This window comes from Dermacentor andersoni, chromosome 6 (assembly GCF_023375885.2).
Source record: "Dermacentor andersoni chromosome 6, qqDerAnde1_hic_scaffold, whole genome shotgun sequence".
NCBI classification, from domain to species: Eukaryota; Metazoa; Arthropoda; class Arachnida; order Ixodida; family Ixodidae; genus Dermacentor; species Dermacentor andersoni.
The window spans coordinates 78,525,322-78,539,420 of NC_092819.1; the positions used below are offsets into that span (position 1 = coordinate 78,525,322).

The 14,099-nt window shown below is 45.6% G+C and overlaps 1 non-coding gene across 1 annotated transcript; it reads left to right on the forward strand.

The window, feature by feature from the left end:
- Positions 1-13,669: 13,669 nt before the first annotated feature.
- On the forward strand, positions 13,670-13,741 carry TRNAM-CAU (transfer RNA methionine (anticodon CAU)). The gene has a single exon. It is a non-coding gene; the product is annotated as a tRNA-Met (tRNA).
- Positions 13,742-14,099: the final 358 nt, after the last annotated feature.

Consider the following 14,099-nt stretch of genomic DNA (forward strand, 5'->3'; position numbering starts at 1 on the left):
ACTGCAAAGCGTCGTCATCTATTTTTAAACGCCTCGTCGCCTCCGGGAAGGAGGCGCACACATGGCTACAGTGCTCTAGAATATTGGGTAGTGGGTTCAGGAGCCGGCGGGCTACACGCAGTTCGCGAGGCGGCGAATGTCGACAGGTCCCGGATGTATGCGGCGGCGCTGTTGTAGCGTGGGCTGTACGGCTTGGCTGGCGCGCCCTTTTCGGCTGCTTCTTTCCTCGCTTTGCTCGGCTGCTGCGTCGCCGTGCTTTGCTGTGCTCCCTGACCTGACTTTCCGTGGAAGCACCTGACGTTTTTTTTTTTTCGGAGGCCTGTCGGCGTCAACGCGTCTTGACGCGTCAGCATCAAGAGGCAATGTCGGGTCGTCGGCGTCAACGTCATTGCTTCGCTCCCGGGTGTAAAACAGGATACCAGTGGACAAAAGGCGAGCAGCCGTCACTTTTCGCAGTGCCAAAGGATGAAAGCCGACGGAAGCAATGGGAACGGAACCTGCATCGAAAGGACAAGGTTTTAGACGAAACCTGCTCCGTCTGTGAGTTACATTTCGAGCCAGCATGCATTCTGAGGGACTATATTCATATCATTGATGGCAAAGAAGTCCGCATCCCACGAGGAAAGCCGGAATTGTTACCGAATGCGGTGCCAACTTTGCTTCCAAACGCGCCCAGCTACCTTTCGAAGAAAGCGCCGCTACAGAGGCCCCCGAGGAAGCGGAAAAGCACAAGTGCCTGCCCCGATGAAGCGAAAAAGCGATCAGGTTGTCATTCCGTAGATGACGAGGAAGCGAGGTGTACGGACGTTCGCACTGCGTGCAGCGTGTTAACAAACGACCCAGACACTTGTGAAAACGGCGAGACGTCTTTACCGGACGATTTTACGAGGCTGGATGTGCCTTCAGAATACTGGAGCTGCAATCGCATACCTGATTACAGTGGGACTGTGTACTGCAAGCTACGAATGAAAGAAAATCAAACCGTGGAGTCGGAGAGGGTTGTGGTGCTTTCAAGAGACGATGGGCCCGGCGTCGCGTACAGCGCGCATCTCTGCGGCCACTTGATAGAAACGGGACGCATCGCCAGCTGTGAGGAGGGAAATCAACTACTTCGAAAAGTAGATTCATATCGCCTGTGCAGAGGAGCACTGTCAACTAGCAGCGTGCCAAAAAGCAGCCTGACGAAAGGACTCGAAGCGCAGTCGACTGTGCACGAGGGCACATACTTTAGCAAACGGTGTGCTGGAAAGGAGCCATCAGAAGGTATGTAGTTTTCTTGCACGTATGTTGTTATTGTGCCAATTTTATTCAAACTTATGCGCGCACTATACGATTGGCTAACGACACCGACACTGTGGCAATTTATTTTTGCTTTGTGTTGCTCTTCTTTGCAGGACAAGCATGCGTGTCCTGCCGCTACCTCAGGAAGGCCCTGCTGACTCGATGCGCAAGGGTAAAGCGGTCAGTTGAAAAGAATCTGCTCAGTACAGCACAGAAACTGCGTTCAGCACGGCAAAAGAACCGAAGGCTGTCATCACGACTGAGTAACCTGAAGGATGAGCTTTGCAAGATGCAAGAAAAAAATGCTTCTAAGCCTATGGAAGTACTTGAGGCAGAGATCTCGGCACTCAATCCAAAACAACAATGTGTCCGGCAATGTTTCTTGGCAGCGAAAAACAAAAGCAGCAAGGGAAACGTGTATACAAAGGCTTGGATTCTGGAGTGCATCTTAATGAAAATGAGGGGTGCAAAATTATATGAACACCTCCGAAAGCACAACATTATTTGCCTACCAAGCAAGAGTACGCTCAAGCGCTATTTGCGGGCATATAAAACCTCATTTGGGTTCAGCCACAAAGTACTGTGTGAACTGAAGAAAAAGACGCGACACATCAGTAGCTTCAAACTGCGCGGCGGCCTTCTGGTTGACGAGATTAAATTGTCCGAGCACCTGAATGTGACATCTTCAGGCCGTATTGAGGGCTTCGTTGACCTGGGCCCTTTTACAGCTGAAGGGCAGAATGTTCCCTGTGACCATGGGATGGTGGTAATGTTTGTCCCGTTTGCTGCCAAGTGGACGCAGGTTATTGGCACCTTTGCTACAAGTGGCAATGCCAAGGCTGAAGTGCTTGCGAAAATACTTATAGAAGCCACAATTCTCGCCGAAGCTAGTGGACTTCTCGTCGATTTCATCACTTGCGACGGTGCATCATGGAATCGACGTATGTGGAACATCTTAGGAATTGGCGTCAAGAATGGGAAGATAACGTGCAGCCGAGAACACCCTGTGGACCCTTCTAGACGGCTGTTTTTCTTGTCGGATTTTCCGCATTTATTGAAATGCCTGAGGAACTCGCTTCTGAAAGGTCCTCTGAACACCCCAGATGGCATGGTAAGTGCTCAGCGGTCATGAAATGCACCTGTGGCAGCAAACCTCATGAAAGCGGTGTTCTAGCTGTAGCATCTTTCTCAACCTATATACTTCGCATTGTTAACTGTTCCAGGTTTCCATCCAGCCTGTAAGGCAGGCCTTCAAGCTCGACTCGAGCCAGCTCACCCTGAAAGCAATGCCTGGCTTGACATCGGCGCACCTTCAGCCAAATGGGTTTGAAAAAATGAGGGTGACATTTGCTTTCCAACTTTTTGGGAATCGTGTGATCAACGGTCTTCACTTCTACAAGGAGAAGTTGGAATCATCCTGGGGCAACATTGACGCTACTATATCATTCTTCAGGTAGGGCAAACATCATTTAGAAGCAACTACTTCTCGATAATTAGCTTGACGGGCACTAAGAAATAGCACCGATAGGAGTAGCCTTTGTTTAGAGCTGCGTGACATATTGAATTGCTCTGTTCACTTCTTACTTTTCACACCCTTGCTCCTTTGATGCTGCATTGCAACAGCAACATAATTTGGTCGTTGTGCATTTGTGTGCTAAAGTTTATTTATTTTTTTTTTCAGAACTGTCAACTGCCTCATCAGGACCATGACATCCCGTTTCACTGCACAAGCACTGCGTCGAGGCTCTAACAGTGCACAGATAATTAAGGACTTCCTTCAGCTCCTATCACGCTGGGAAGCGCATGCAAATGGAGCAGGATTCCTGAGTCTGTCAACGGCAGTTGGCCTTAAGGTCACACTTTCTGGCACCCTCGCACTGTTAGAATACCTAAGCACACAAGGCTTTAGGCATTTGATGACGTCTCGCTTAAGCCAAGATCCACTGGAGAACTTCTTTGGCATCGTAAGGCAGTCCTGTGGATCTAATGATCACCCGACACCCACCCAGTTTCTGATAGTTGTAAATTGCCTCTCGTTTTATAATCTGGCAAACACAGTGAGCTCAGGCAATGCCGACAGTAACGATCCAGTCAGTTCCTTGCTGGATGCATGCGATGCTCACACTGCAGAGGCTGACCTTGACAAATTCATTGAGTCTGGAAACCTGTCATTGGCAGAAGCCAAACTAAGTCGCATTTCTGCCGAGCACAGCGGTTATGTGATTGAAAAGAGTGATGACCGTCTGATTCATTACATGGCAGGCTATGTTGCGCGCAAATTTATTGCGCGTAGTGACTGCATAGAGTGCAAAAACTTGCTTTTGCAGGCACCAAACGAGAGAAGCGAAGATAGTGAGTTCACTGGCATTTGCGACAAAGGAGGGTTGCTCTACCCGTCCCGTGTGCTTTTTTTGACAGTAAGGAAGCTGGAGGACTTATTTACTACTTTCTTCAGCCAGGAAAAGCTGTGCAGTAATAGCATAGTTGATGTTATGCTGTTGAGCAAATCTCAGCTTTTATGTGGTGTAGGGTGCAGCCAGCACTCTGATGTGCTTACAGCCAGCATCGTGAAGTTTTATGTGCTGACAAGGCTGCACTTTTATGTAAGGGGTATGAATGAGTCGCGAGAAGCAAGCAGAAAGAAGAAGCTTCATGCCAAGATTGGCCGCTGCGCGTAGTGTCAAGTTGTATCTACAAAAAAAGCATGACAGAACTGTCAAACATTCGAGGATGAGCTGAACAGCATGCAGCGTTCGAATAAAGAACTGGTTTGTTTTTGAGAAACTCTTTTGTTTTGTATTCAGTCGTGTTAATAGATCGGCGGCAAAAGACTGCTCGTTTTGATAAAAATGCATGCCTGAGAGCACTAAAAAAGAGCAGTCGTTTACATAAGTTGCCAATCTTACAATAGTCACGCTTGCTTTCAGTTTACGATAAACAGTTTCCGCAGAACGATTTCCAAGGGGAACGTTTATAGAAACGTCTCTTCATTGCGATTTCTTGTTGGCCCGCAACTGTAATAAATGCGGCTGACATTTGCTCTCCCGCTGCTTGAGGTTTGCCGTAAGAGTCTCGTGATCGATGGCACTTTTGTGCCTGTCCCTCTACCTATAGCCTTTCATTAGTGTGACGATAATTATTTCGCGTACACGTGTTAAAACACGGAGTGGTAGCGCCAATAGAGCACAGTCTGCCGTGCGAAGCATTTGAAGTGCACTCTGTCGTGCCCGCGCATTCGTACCATCGCGCTATTGCATGCTATTTGCTAGGCGATTCCACCGGCCGCGATCACATTTACGCCTCCTAAGTTGCCCGGCTATCCCTCTGTACAGCAGTAACTAACTTTAGGACATGTATTAACGTACAGAGCCTTGTTTATTCGTCGATGGCTCAGACGATTCCACGCCGAGTACACACAGCGCATCGCGTTTCATACAGCCCGTGCTCTGGTGGCGCCACCTCTCGTCATCGACATGAGACGCTTCACCCGCAGCCGCTCCCTGACCCCACTACCCAATATTCTAGAGCACTGTACACATGGCCTTCCTCGGCGTAAAGCCCCTCCATCCACGTGTATGAAGGGGCTTTACCTCGGCGAACCACCAAGGTCGATCCAAATAGGTCGCGAAGCTTCGGGCGAAAAGCGCTTCAGTACAAATTGTTACCGACATCAGCAAGGATGATTATGGGAGCAGGGATTGAAGCGCGACTATGTTTGGAGGCAACAGGCATTGGGAAAGAAAAAAACGTGTTTTTTTTTTAATTCAAGCGAGACACAGTTAGATTCATTCAACGAAAATAAAATTCCTGGTGTACGTTATATCTTCGTGAAAAGTTATAAAAATACAAGTTTTTTTTAAATTTTATTATTATTAATAAATACATTTCTTTTCAGTGCCCATCGTTACAGGGGGCGTTGGCGCAGTTGTCACTTGTAGTGCAATGCAGCTCTTGGTTGAAGTGTGCAGAAAGGCACGCTCGTAAAGTTCACCTGTTAAAATGCGCCCCCCTCACACTTTGTGCTTTTTTGCTTGTCGGCGTTTGTCTGAATTTGGCGATGCGAGTAGCTTCATTGCTTCTTAACCTGTTCAGTGAAAAGTAGTGAGATACGGCAACCAGATAATCATATAGTTGTTTCGTGCGACTGCGCTGGCCGAAGTGCTTGGCATCCGACGATAGGACCAGCACTCTACACCTAAAGCTTTCGTCGACCTTCAAAGAAAGTATGTTCTGTGCAGGGGTGTGTTTTCGACAACCGTACGGCTGGACTTTTCCTACATCGCTTTCCGCACTGGAAGTTTGAAACGCCCATCAAGTGGAATGGCGGGGCATTTGAATATATACCTCTAAAGGCAGGCCAACAAAACAAATTTCGCGCCTTCGAAAATAAAATGACGTCACTTCTGTTTTTAACGGATATCGCGTCACATTATTTTTTCTTCCGCCTGAAGTGTTCCCTCCACATACAGATGGCGCTAAGCTCTATGAACCGTGCGCAGAGATTGAGGAGCAATTAAATAGCGAACAAATGCGGTTACAGAAACGCACCTTAGAGACTCAGAAGAGCCGCCAGTTATTGAGAATTATGTTTGGGAAGGGTGCAACAGAACTAAGTCGGAAAGAAAGGGAGGGGAAGTCGGAATGCTCATCTATCAGGCAGCCAAATGGATAAGAGTAAATTCACAATGTCAAGAGCATCTTTGGTTATCAGGTACAATGAGCGGGAAAAAAAAAACTTGGCTGGGCGTTGCGCATTTGTGGACCGGAAATAATTGCACAGAGAAGAATAAAGAGTTAGTGGAATGCACAAGCGCTGATGTTATGGGTTTCGGGAATGGTGCTGAAATTGTCCTATTAGGTGACATGAATGCCCACATACAGGATTTAGATGGCTATACCGACAATAACGGGAAGTCAATGCTAAACCTTTGTGAGCAACATAACCTCGTTATCGTGAATACAGGGACTAAGTGTGAAGGGCAGATCACATGGTAAGTGGGAAACCGGCAATCGACCATTGATTACTGTCTGATGACAGAAGGAATTCATGATAAGTCGAGAGAAATGGTCATCGATGAGGAAGGGTTTAGCAGCATCCGGAGTGACCATAAACGCATCATTCTGGAAATGGGATATGTAGTTGGGAAAGAGAGCAAGGAGTGCAAAATAGCCAGTCCAAATTTGAACGCTGAACAAATAACAAATATAGTCACTAGAGTCGAGGGAGAACTTGGCAAATGGCCAAGTAAAGAGTGGGAATATGGTGCGCTTCTAAGTGTAGTAACGACAGAAAGGCGGAAAGAGAAACAACATGTTCGGTGGAAAGGAAAAAAGAAACAGAAAAGCTGGTGGAGCAGGGAAATACGAGAAGCGATCGCCGAACTACAGAAAGCATCTCGACAGCACAGGCAGGCAAAGAAGGCGCAGTTGCCGCCGGATGAACTAACCAGTAAATGGTAAATATACCGGGAGAAAAAGTCTATGGTTCAAATACTAGTGCAAGCAAAATTTAAAGGTGAAAGTGAACGTTGGTTGTCAGAAATACGTGAGAAAAAGAAGGCCGCACCTAGAATATTTCGGAACCACATATTAGGCAGCAAGTCAACAACGATACAACAACATATCCTAGACGAAGATGAAAACAGACTGGAAGGAGAAGCGGCAATAAATTACATCCGAAAAGTAACAGCCGTATCTTTCCAAGGCAATCACGAGGTTGTATTTGAAGAAAAGAAGAGAATGAAGGAGACCCAAGTAGAAAAGGAGCTTATGCTGACAAATTTCAACTGGAAGAAAGCGGAAGAGAAAATTCCTAAGCGCACAGCCACAGGGCTAGACAAGGTTCCCGTTAGGCTGATTAATGAACTAGGACCAAAAAGTAAGGAAGCTCTGGTGAAAGCAGTGGAAAAAATTTTAAAAGATAGACAAATACCAGACAGTTGGCGACAAAGTAGAATGAATTTAATTTATAAAGGTAAGGGCGATAAACATAGAATTCACTCGTATAGCGTTGATCATTACATCGGTAATATACAGGCTAGCAATGCAGGCAATCAAATTAAAGCTTCAAGCATGGGCAGAGAATAATGGCATTTTGGAGAGCTTCAGAATGGCTTCACAATAGGTAGGCATTTGGATGATAACTTGTTTGTTCTTACTCAGTGTATTGAAATATCAAAAGTAGAAAACAGACCGTTGTATGTGGCCTTTTTAACATTACAGGAGCCTATGACAACGTAGACCACAACATTTTATGGGATATTCTGGAAGGGGAAGGCTTAGGTTCTCATAATCTCAAGATATTCTCAACATAATATCAAGACATTTTTATGTTTTTGCAATTTCAGTACAATTTTTACGAATCATTACGATGCGGTAGAGCTCGAGTTACTACTGCAACAATTTAAGAGACCGAAATAATGTTGCTATCTACTTCAGACCAATCACGAAGCGTGCTAATCGCATCGTCATCCTACGAGTTCATATGGTGTGATCATCGATAAAGAGACTTTAGCTGTCATCAGAACGTCATTGGCCTACATACATCAAGCGAGCAGAGGCAAAAGTCCAAATCTCGCGATGTTCCTGCTCCCACGTGACCACATTCTGTATTATGACGTCAGGACGCATATACCGCTCCCCGGAAACGATACCGAAACTGGTTTGTAGAGAATTCATTGCAGCTAATTATTTAGGACGCCCTCAGGTTTGCCAGTGTTCCTTTAGGGTTTCAAGGTCCAGCAATATCATTGTAAGAAAAAAAAACAAGAAGTCTAAAATGTCATTTGCGCATTACTTTAATTGGCTGCCCTGAAGCCTGTCAGAGTAATCCCCTATCAGATCTGCAGTCATCAACAAATACGGAATGCATTTGATGGCTGAATTGCAGACAAATAAAAAAAAATCACAGTGACACAGACATTGCTCACACCGCATGCTTTACTTGAGGTCAGTGTTTCTACACGAATGAATCACAGTATAATGATCCCCTAAATCAAACGCCTTTATTAAATGTACAAATAACGCGAAAAAATGAATTCATGCAGTGATTCAATATCTTTTTCAAATACTTTTTTCCCGAAATGTTATTTGTTTTGAGGATTACATCTTTTTTTCAGGAAGTCTGACATCTTGACATCGCATAGTCGGTTTCCAGCAGAACGTACTGACACGAACAGAAAAGGGGCAACGACACACACTGCGTGTGTCATCGTCTCTTTGTGTTCGTGTCAATACCTTCTGCTGGAAATCAATTGTGCAATGTGCAACCAACTTGCTCAGGGAAAGACTATGTTGAATCTTGGCATTGTTATGTTGTTCTAGGGGGGGAAACGACCTCTTGGTATCCTCCTAATAATATTTTCTTGAAGCGAATTACAGAATATGTGGACAGATATTAGGTGATAGTTCCTGAATACCAAGCATATCCTTTATTACTACGGGACGTGAGCGGCATTGAGGTGACAGTTTAAAAGAAAGTATGGAAGAAACGCGACGAATTTAACAGCATTGATGCCGAGCTCAGCGTCGTAAAACATGGCCGTTTAGCTATATTATAGATAGAAGGCTTTCTAGTGGCGGGACCGAAGCGCGCTCCCCTTCTTGCCCCTGTCCCCGCTTGTGGCGAACGTAGTGGCGGCGCTGTCATCGCCCACTCTTCCCATTTAGTTTACTCTGCGGCATGGCCGGCGTGACCTTTTCCGTGTCGTGTGCTTGTTTATCCTCGTGAAACGGACAAAAAAGCAGCGCTTAAACCATTGTTACACACCAGGTTGCACAACCGGATATGCACGTGTGTAACAAAGTTGTAAGTTATCTCTTTTTTAAAGCCCCGAAAGACGAAGAACGACGACTTCTTTGGGAACGGAACCTCCATCGGCTTGACAAGCCGCTTAGCGCCAATTGCGCTGTGCGCGAGTTGCACCTTGAACCGCATTGCGGAAGACTACGTGCATACCACTAATGGTGTTGAAGTTCGAATGCCAAGGGGGACGCAACGCACGCGCCTGATGCAGTTCCGACGATTTCGCCCAACCTGCATGCATATTTGACACGAAGAACTGCGGCTCCGCACAGCGGCGTTTATTGCCATTAATTGCCATAGCTATTACAATATTGTCAAGAGCGTCATTGCATCAAATGTTCAAGAGTAATTTGTAAGCTAGCTTTTGAGAGTTGAAGACCAGACTGCTAGTTCGTACAAGCAGCAATTGAATTGTTGCTTGATGAGGGAGATCTTGAAGGTGCCGAAAGTTCGCTTTACAGCAGCTCTCTGGCTCTATTGGACCACCCATACATTATTCACTGTAGTAACTCAAGACTTACTTACTATGTGGCAGGCTTTGTCCCAAGTAAGTGTGAATTGAAAACAAAGTGTAGTGCGTGCATGAACCAGCTTTTGCTGCGTGCTTAAGATGCAAAGTGCTTAAATGCTGCCGTTTTCACGAAATCTTCCGACTTCGCTGATCTTCTCTGCCCTTCACTGAAGCTTTCCACGTTTATCAGTGAACTTGAAGACATTTTCACTGGCTGCTTTAGCAAGAGTTAGCTATGTCGAGACAGTATTATGGATCGCTTGGCAGTCATCAACAGGAGCAGCATTGGTGGTGTTGGTTGTGGTGAAAATTGCAAGGTATTAACCGCGAAGTTGATCGGCTTTTTACGTCGTCACACGAATGCATTTCCACATCAAGGATCTGAATAAGTCTCATGATGAGAAACGAAGTGCACGGCAGCAGCTGAAGTTAAGCCGATTATAAATGGCTGCAGTGCCATAATTGTATGCTGCCATTCTTGTAGCTAACTAACGCACTGTGTTAGGTTTTTGAATTGATGTGCCAATAAGATACTCTTTTTGAACAATGTAAACTAATAACATGTGCTTTTGTTCCACGTCTGATGACCGCAAGCTGGGAGATATGGGAAACAAGATGTGTACAGTAAAGTGTTGTATTTCTTCAATGCCACCCGTAAAACCAACGTAGAGTGAGCTCCCAAAACATTCGCGTAGTGTAGTGGCAAAGTAATTATGTATTCGAAACTAGTCTATCTTGTTGCGTCTGCGACAAGTTGTCATGTCTGGGCAGCGGTGACAGCAACGTAGCAGAGTGTAAAAGCTGGCAGAGAAAGAGTGATCATGTAATCGCTGCCTGCTCAGTTTACATGGAAGTGAGCTGAAGTTTCTAACATGTGTACATGTAAATTTAAAGCAATACAAAGATTTTTTTGATCGAAAAGTGTTTTACACGCCAGCACGGCCAGTTGCGTGCACGGAATTGCTGATATAAACGGTTGGTACAATGTGCACGTATTCAGTCATTTTGCACAGAGAACATAAAACGTGAGAAAAAAAATGGGTGTAAGGAAATATGGTAGAATGTCTTATAGGTGCACCCATTCGTGCGTGACACGCCTCCGAGCGTGCTCGGAAGCAGATAGCGGTGCCGGTTACAGTAACAGCTCCATTTGCGTATAGCACTAAAGTAATAAGCAAAGCTATTTTCAATATACTTCAGGCACATCCCATTAACGAGGGCATCCGTACGGGTGGGCTTTCCTTGCAAACTGTTGAACACATATATAGCTGACGTACAGGTAAATCGCTAAACCAACGCGCCCGCTTTTTGTTCCTAGCTCCGCACAGATGCACGGGACACGCCAACATTTCTTCGTTCTGTGCGCGTATATGGACATCTCTTCTTTTTTTTTTTTTTTGCCTTCCGAAGTACCTGCTAGCGAGTTTCTCGTACGAAACCCTGTTCAGTACAATGCTGCGCCGTTGCAGGCTGCAGTGCGATCGGCGGCATTTGTCAAGAGTGGTCGACGCCAGCGCCGCCGCATCATTCCACGCTGAAAGGCCCGCTCCCAGGAAGCCGCTCGCGCCACTAGAAAGCCTTCTATAATAGCTCACTGTAGCTATCTCACAAAAACAGCTGTCACAGGTTGCTCGACAAGGCTGCGAACATGCTTTCGCAGCTTTTTCTTCTCTGTTTATTTATTTGTTTATTTTTCCTCCTAATTTAGCAGCGGCAGGCGAACGCCATTAGCGACCGGTTCACGCCATCCTGGCGTCAACATGAGCGATCTGCACGAGCGACACCAATATCTGTTCCACAATCAAAATGCTGCTATATATTGCACGCCCCGCACTCAGAAGAAACCTTAGAACGACCATTAACAGAACATGAAGTGATGAAAGCCATCGAAGACCTGAATCCTGGGAAGTCGCCAGGTCCAGACGGTCTTTGTGCCGCTTGGTACAAATCGTTCAAAAGCCACCTAGCTCCTATCTTAACAGCAGTTTTCAATGAAGCATATGAACTGAAAATACTTCCACCATCCTTTGGCCAGTCCCATACAGTACTAATACCGAAAACAGAAGAGACCGAAAAGCTCAAGCAACTTTCCTCCTACAGACCCATAGCGCTTACTAACTGCGACTACAAAATATTGATGAAGGTGTTGGCACGACGGGTCCAGTCAGTTATTCAGGAAGTAGTCGGCCCACACCAGACGTGTGGTATTCGTGGAAGAACCATTTTCACTAACATCCATAAAATGAAGTGTGTGCTGGAGTGTTGTGACGCCATGTGCGATGCAGTAGCCATCCTCCAGCTAGACTTGGAGAAGGCGTTTGATTGTGTTTCTCACGACATATTGCTTACCATCCTTGAACACGTTAATTTTGGCCGCATAATCGCTGAAGGGGTGACCATGGCGTACCGGAGCTGCTATACCAGACTTATAATTAATCAGATGTTGGGGGCCCCCATTAACGTGAAGCGCTCCGTTCGCCAGGGTTGTCCACTCAGTCCACTCCTGTTTTGTGTCTACATAGAAACGCTATGTCTGGCCATCATCGAAAATGAATGTATTAAGGGGTTTAGTCTTCAATCAGCAGAAGTGAAGCTACTGGCATACGCTGACGATGTGGCTGTGTGCTGTAAAGACAAACAAAGTGTATTGAATACTGTTAATATCGTCAAAAAGTTTGGTAACGTCACTAACAGCTACGTTAACTGGCAGAAATGTTTGGGGTTTTGGCATGGAAGATGGGCGTCTACACCAAACCACTTTTCGAACGTAAACTGGGTCACGACGCCAGTTAAGTACCTTGGAGCACCCCTTGATGCCTACAAGGACAGTAGCGAGTACTGGAAGGAGCGGACAAAAGAACTAAAAGAAAAAGCCGACCGATGGAACGCCTGTCACTTGTCAATGTTCGCGAGAGCTACAGCGTGCAACATGTTTCTCGTGTCAAAGATCTGGTACGTAATGCAGGTCCTACAGTGCTCTCGTATTAATGTGCAGAAACTGCACCGCGTGTTCGCTGTATTCGTGTGGGCATCGAGCTGGGAGCGATGCAGCCGAGATAATCTCTTCCGACGTGTGAAGGATGGTGGTCTGGGGTTGGCGCACCTTTTCTTGCGTCAACTGGTGAATAGATTCTCCTTCTTTCGAGATACAAATGACCCATTTCTGCGCACGGTGATCCAAATGAGGCTGTCCAGATCACTTCCCGAATTCGTTGTAGGTACGGAAATAATGCCAGGACCAGTCCGTGGTTTCTTTCGGGAAATAGTTCAGAGTGTTTCTTTTTTGCGTGTTCGTTTTTCAAGTGCATATTCGTGGAGTGTAAAACGGAAAAAGTTATATCGTGATTTATGTGACAGTGTTTTGCTGGTACCTATGTACAGAGCCCCGTACAGTGGAGGCCCAGGCCTAGATGTATTGAAAAGGGTGAAGAAGATGCCAATTCAACCAGCCACTAAATCTTTCTTTTTTAAATTACACACCGGTACTCTACCTGTTAAAATCTTCCTTGAACAACGTGGGTTCTACATGCCATGGGGAACCCACTGCCTTATATGTAAAAAAACAGAAAGCATAGATCACGTCTTCATCCACTGTTGGGAAGGGGTCTTTTTCTGGGACGTGTTACAAAGGACTCTAAAAAAGGAGCTACCTATAGATCCTCACGGAATCAGGTTTCTGCCAGCATATGACGACGAAGGTTTCCCGTACGACCTGATCATGCTTACGGGCCTCCACTGTTTATGGCGCGCAAGAATGGCGGGTTACCATTGTGACCCGGATGCCCGACCGGCGCGTCTGTACTTTTGTGAATCCATGCAACGGTATGTGGAAGTGATCAAGTTGCAACAGCCTGTTCCTGAGTGGCTGTCGAGGGTTGAACCCCTTACAGCACTAAAGGAATTTTAATCCGACAACGTCGTGCCACAGTAGCGGACGGCAGCGAGTGTAAATATTACTGTTCTTTGTTCCGTTTGTGTATTCATCCCTTTTTGCTTCTTTGGTCTTTGTTTATATCATTTAGGAATTTGTGTTGTGATATGTCGAGGACTGGCAATAAAGAAAAAAAAAAAAAAGCAGAGTGGCGCAGTGGAAGCGTGCTGGGCCCATAACCCAGAGGTCCGTGGATCGAAACCACGCTCTGCTACGTTTTTTTTTTTTCATTATTTTATTTAATTAATTCTTCATACGGTAATCCTTTGGCGTGGTTATTACAAAAGTGGGGCTTTCGAATAGCGTACACATAAACGCAATAATCATGGCAAGTAAGAAAAGAGTTGGCTAAAATGCAAACAGAAAAGAAGGAAGAGAAGGCATGCATAATCCGTAGTACTAGTGTTAGCGTAGAAGTTCGCATAAGTACTGACGTAAACAACTTTATAAGTTGTAGAATAAATACAACAGTAAGCGCAAATATAATAATTAGAGGTACGTCATTAGGAAAAATTCATAAACAAGGATAGGAAAGACATAAATACGATACGCTTACAAGCTCATCAGTACAT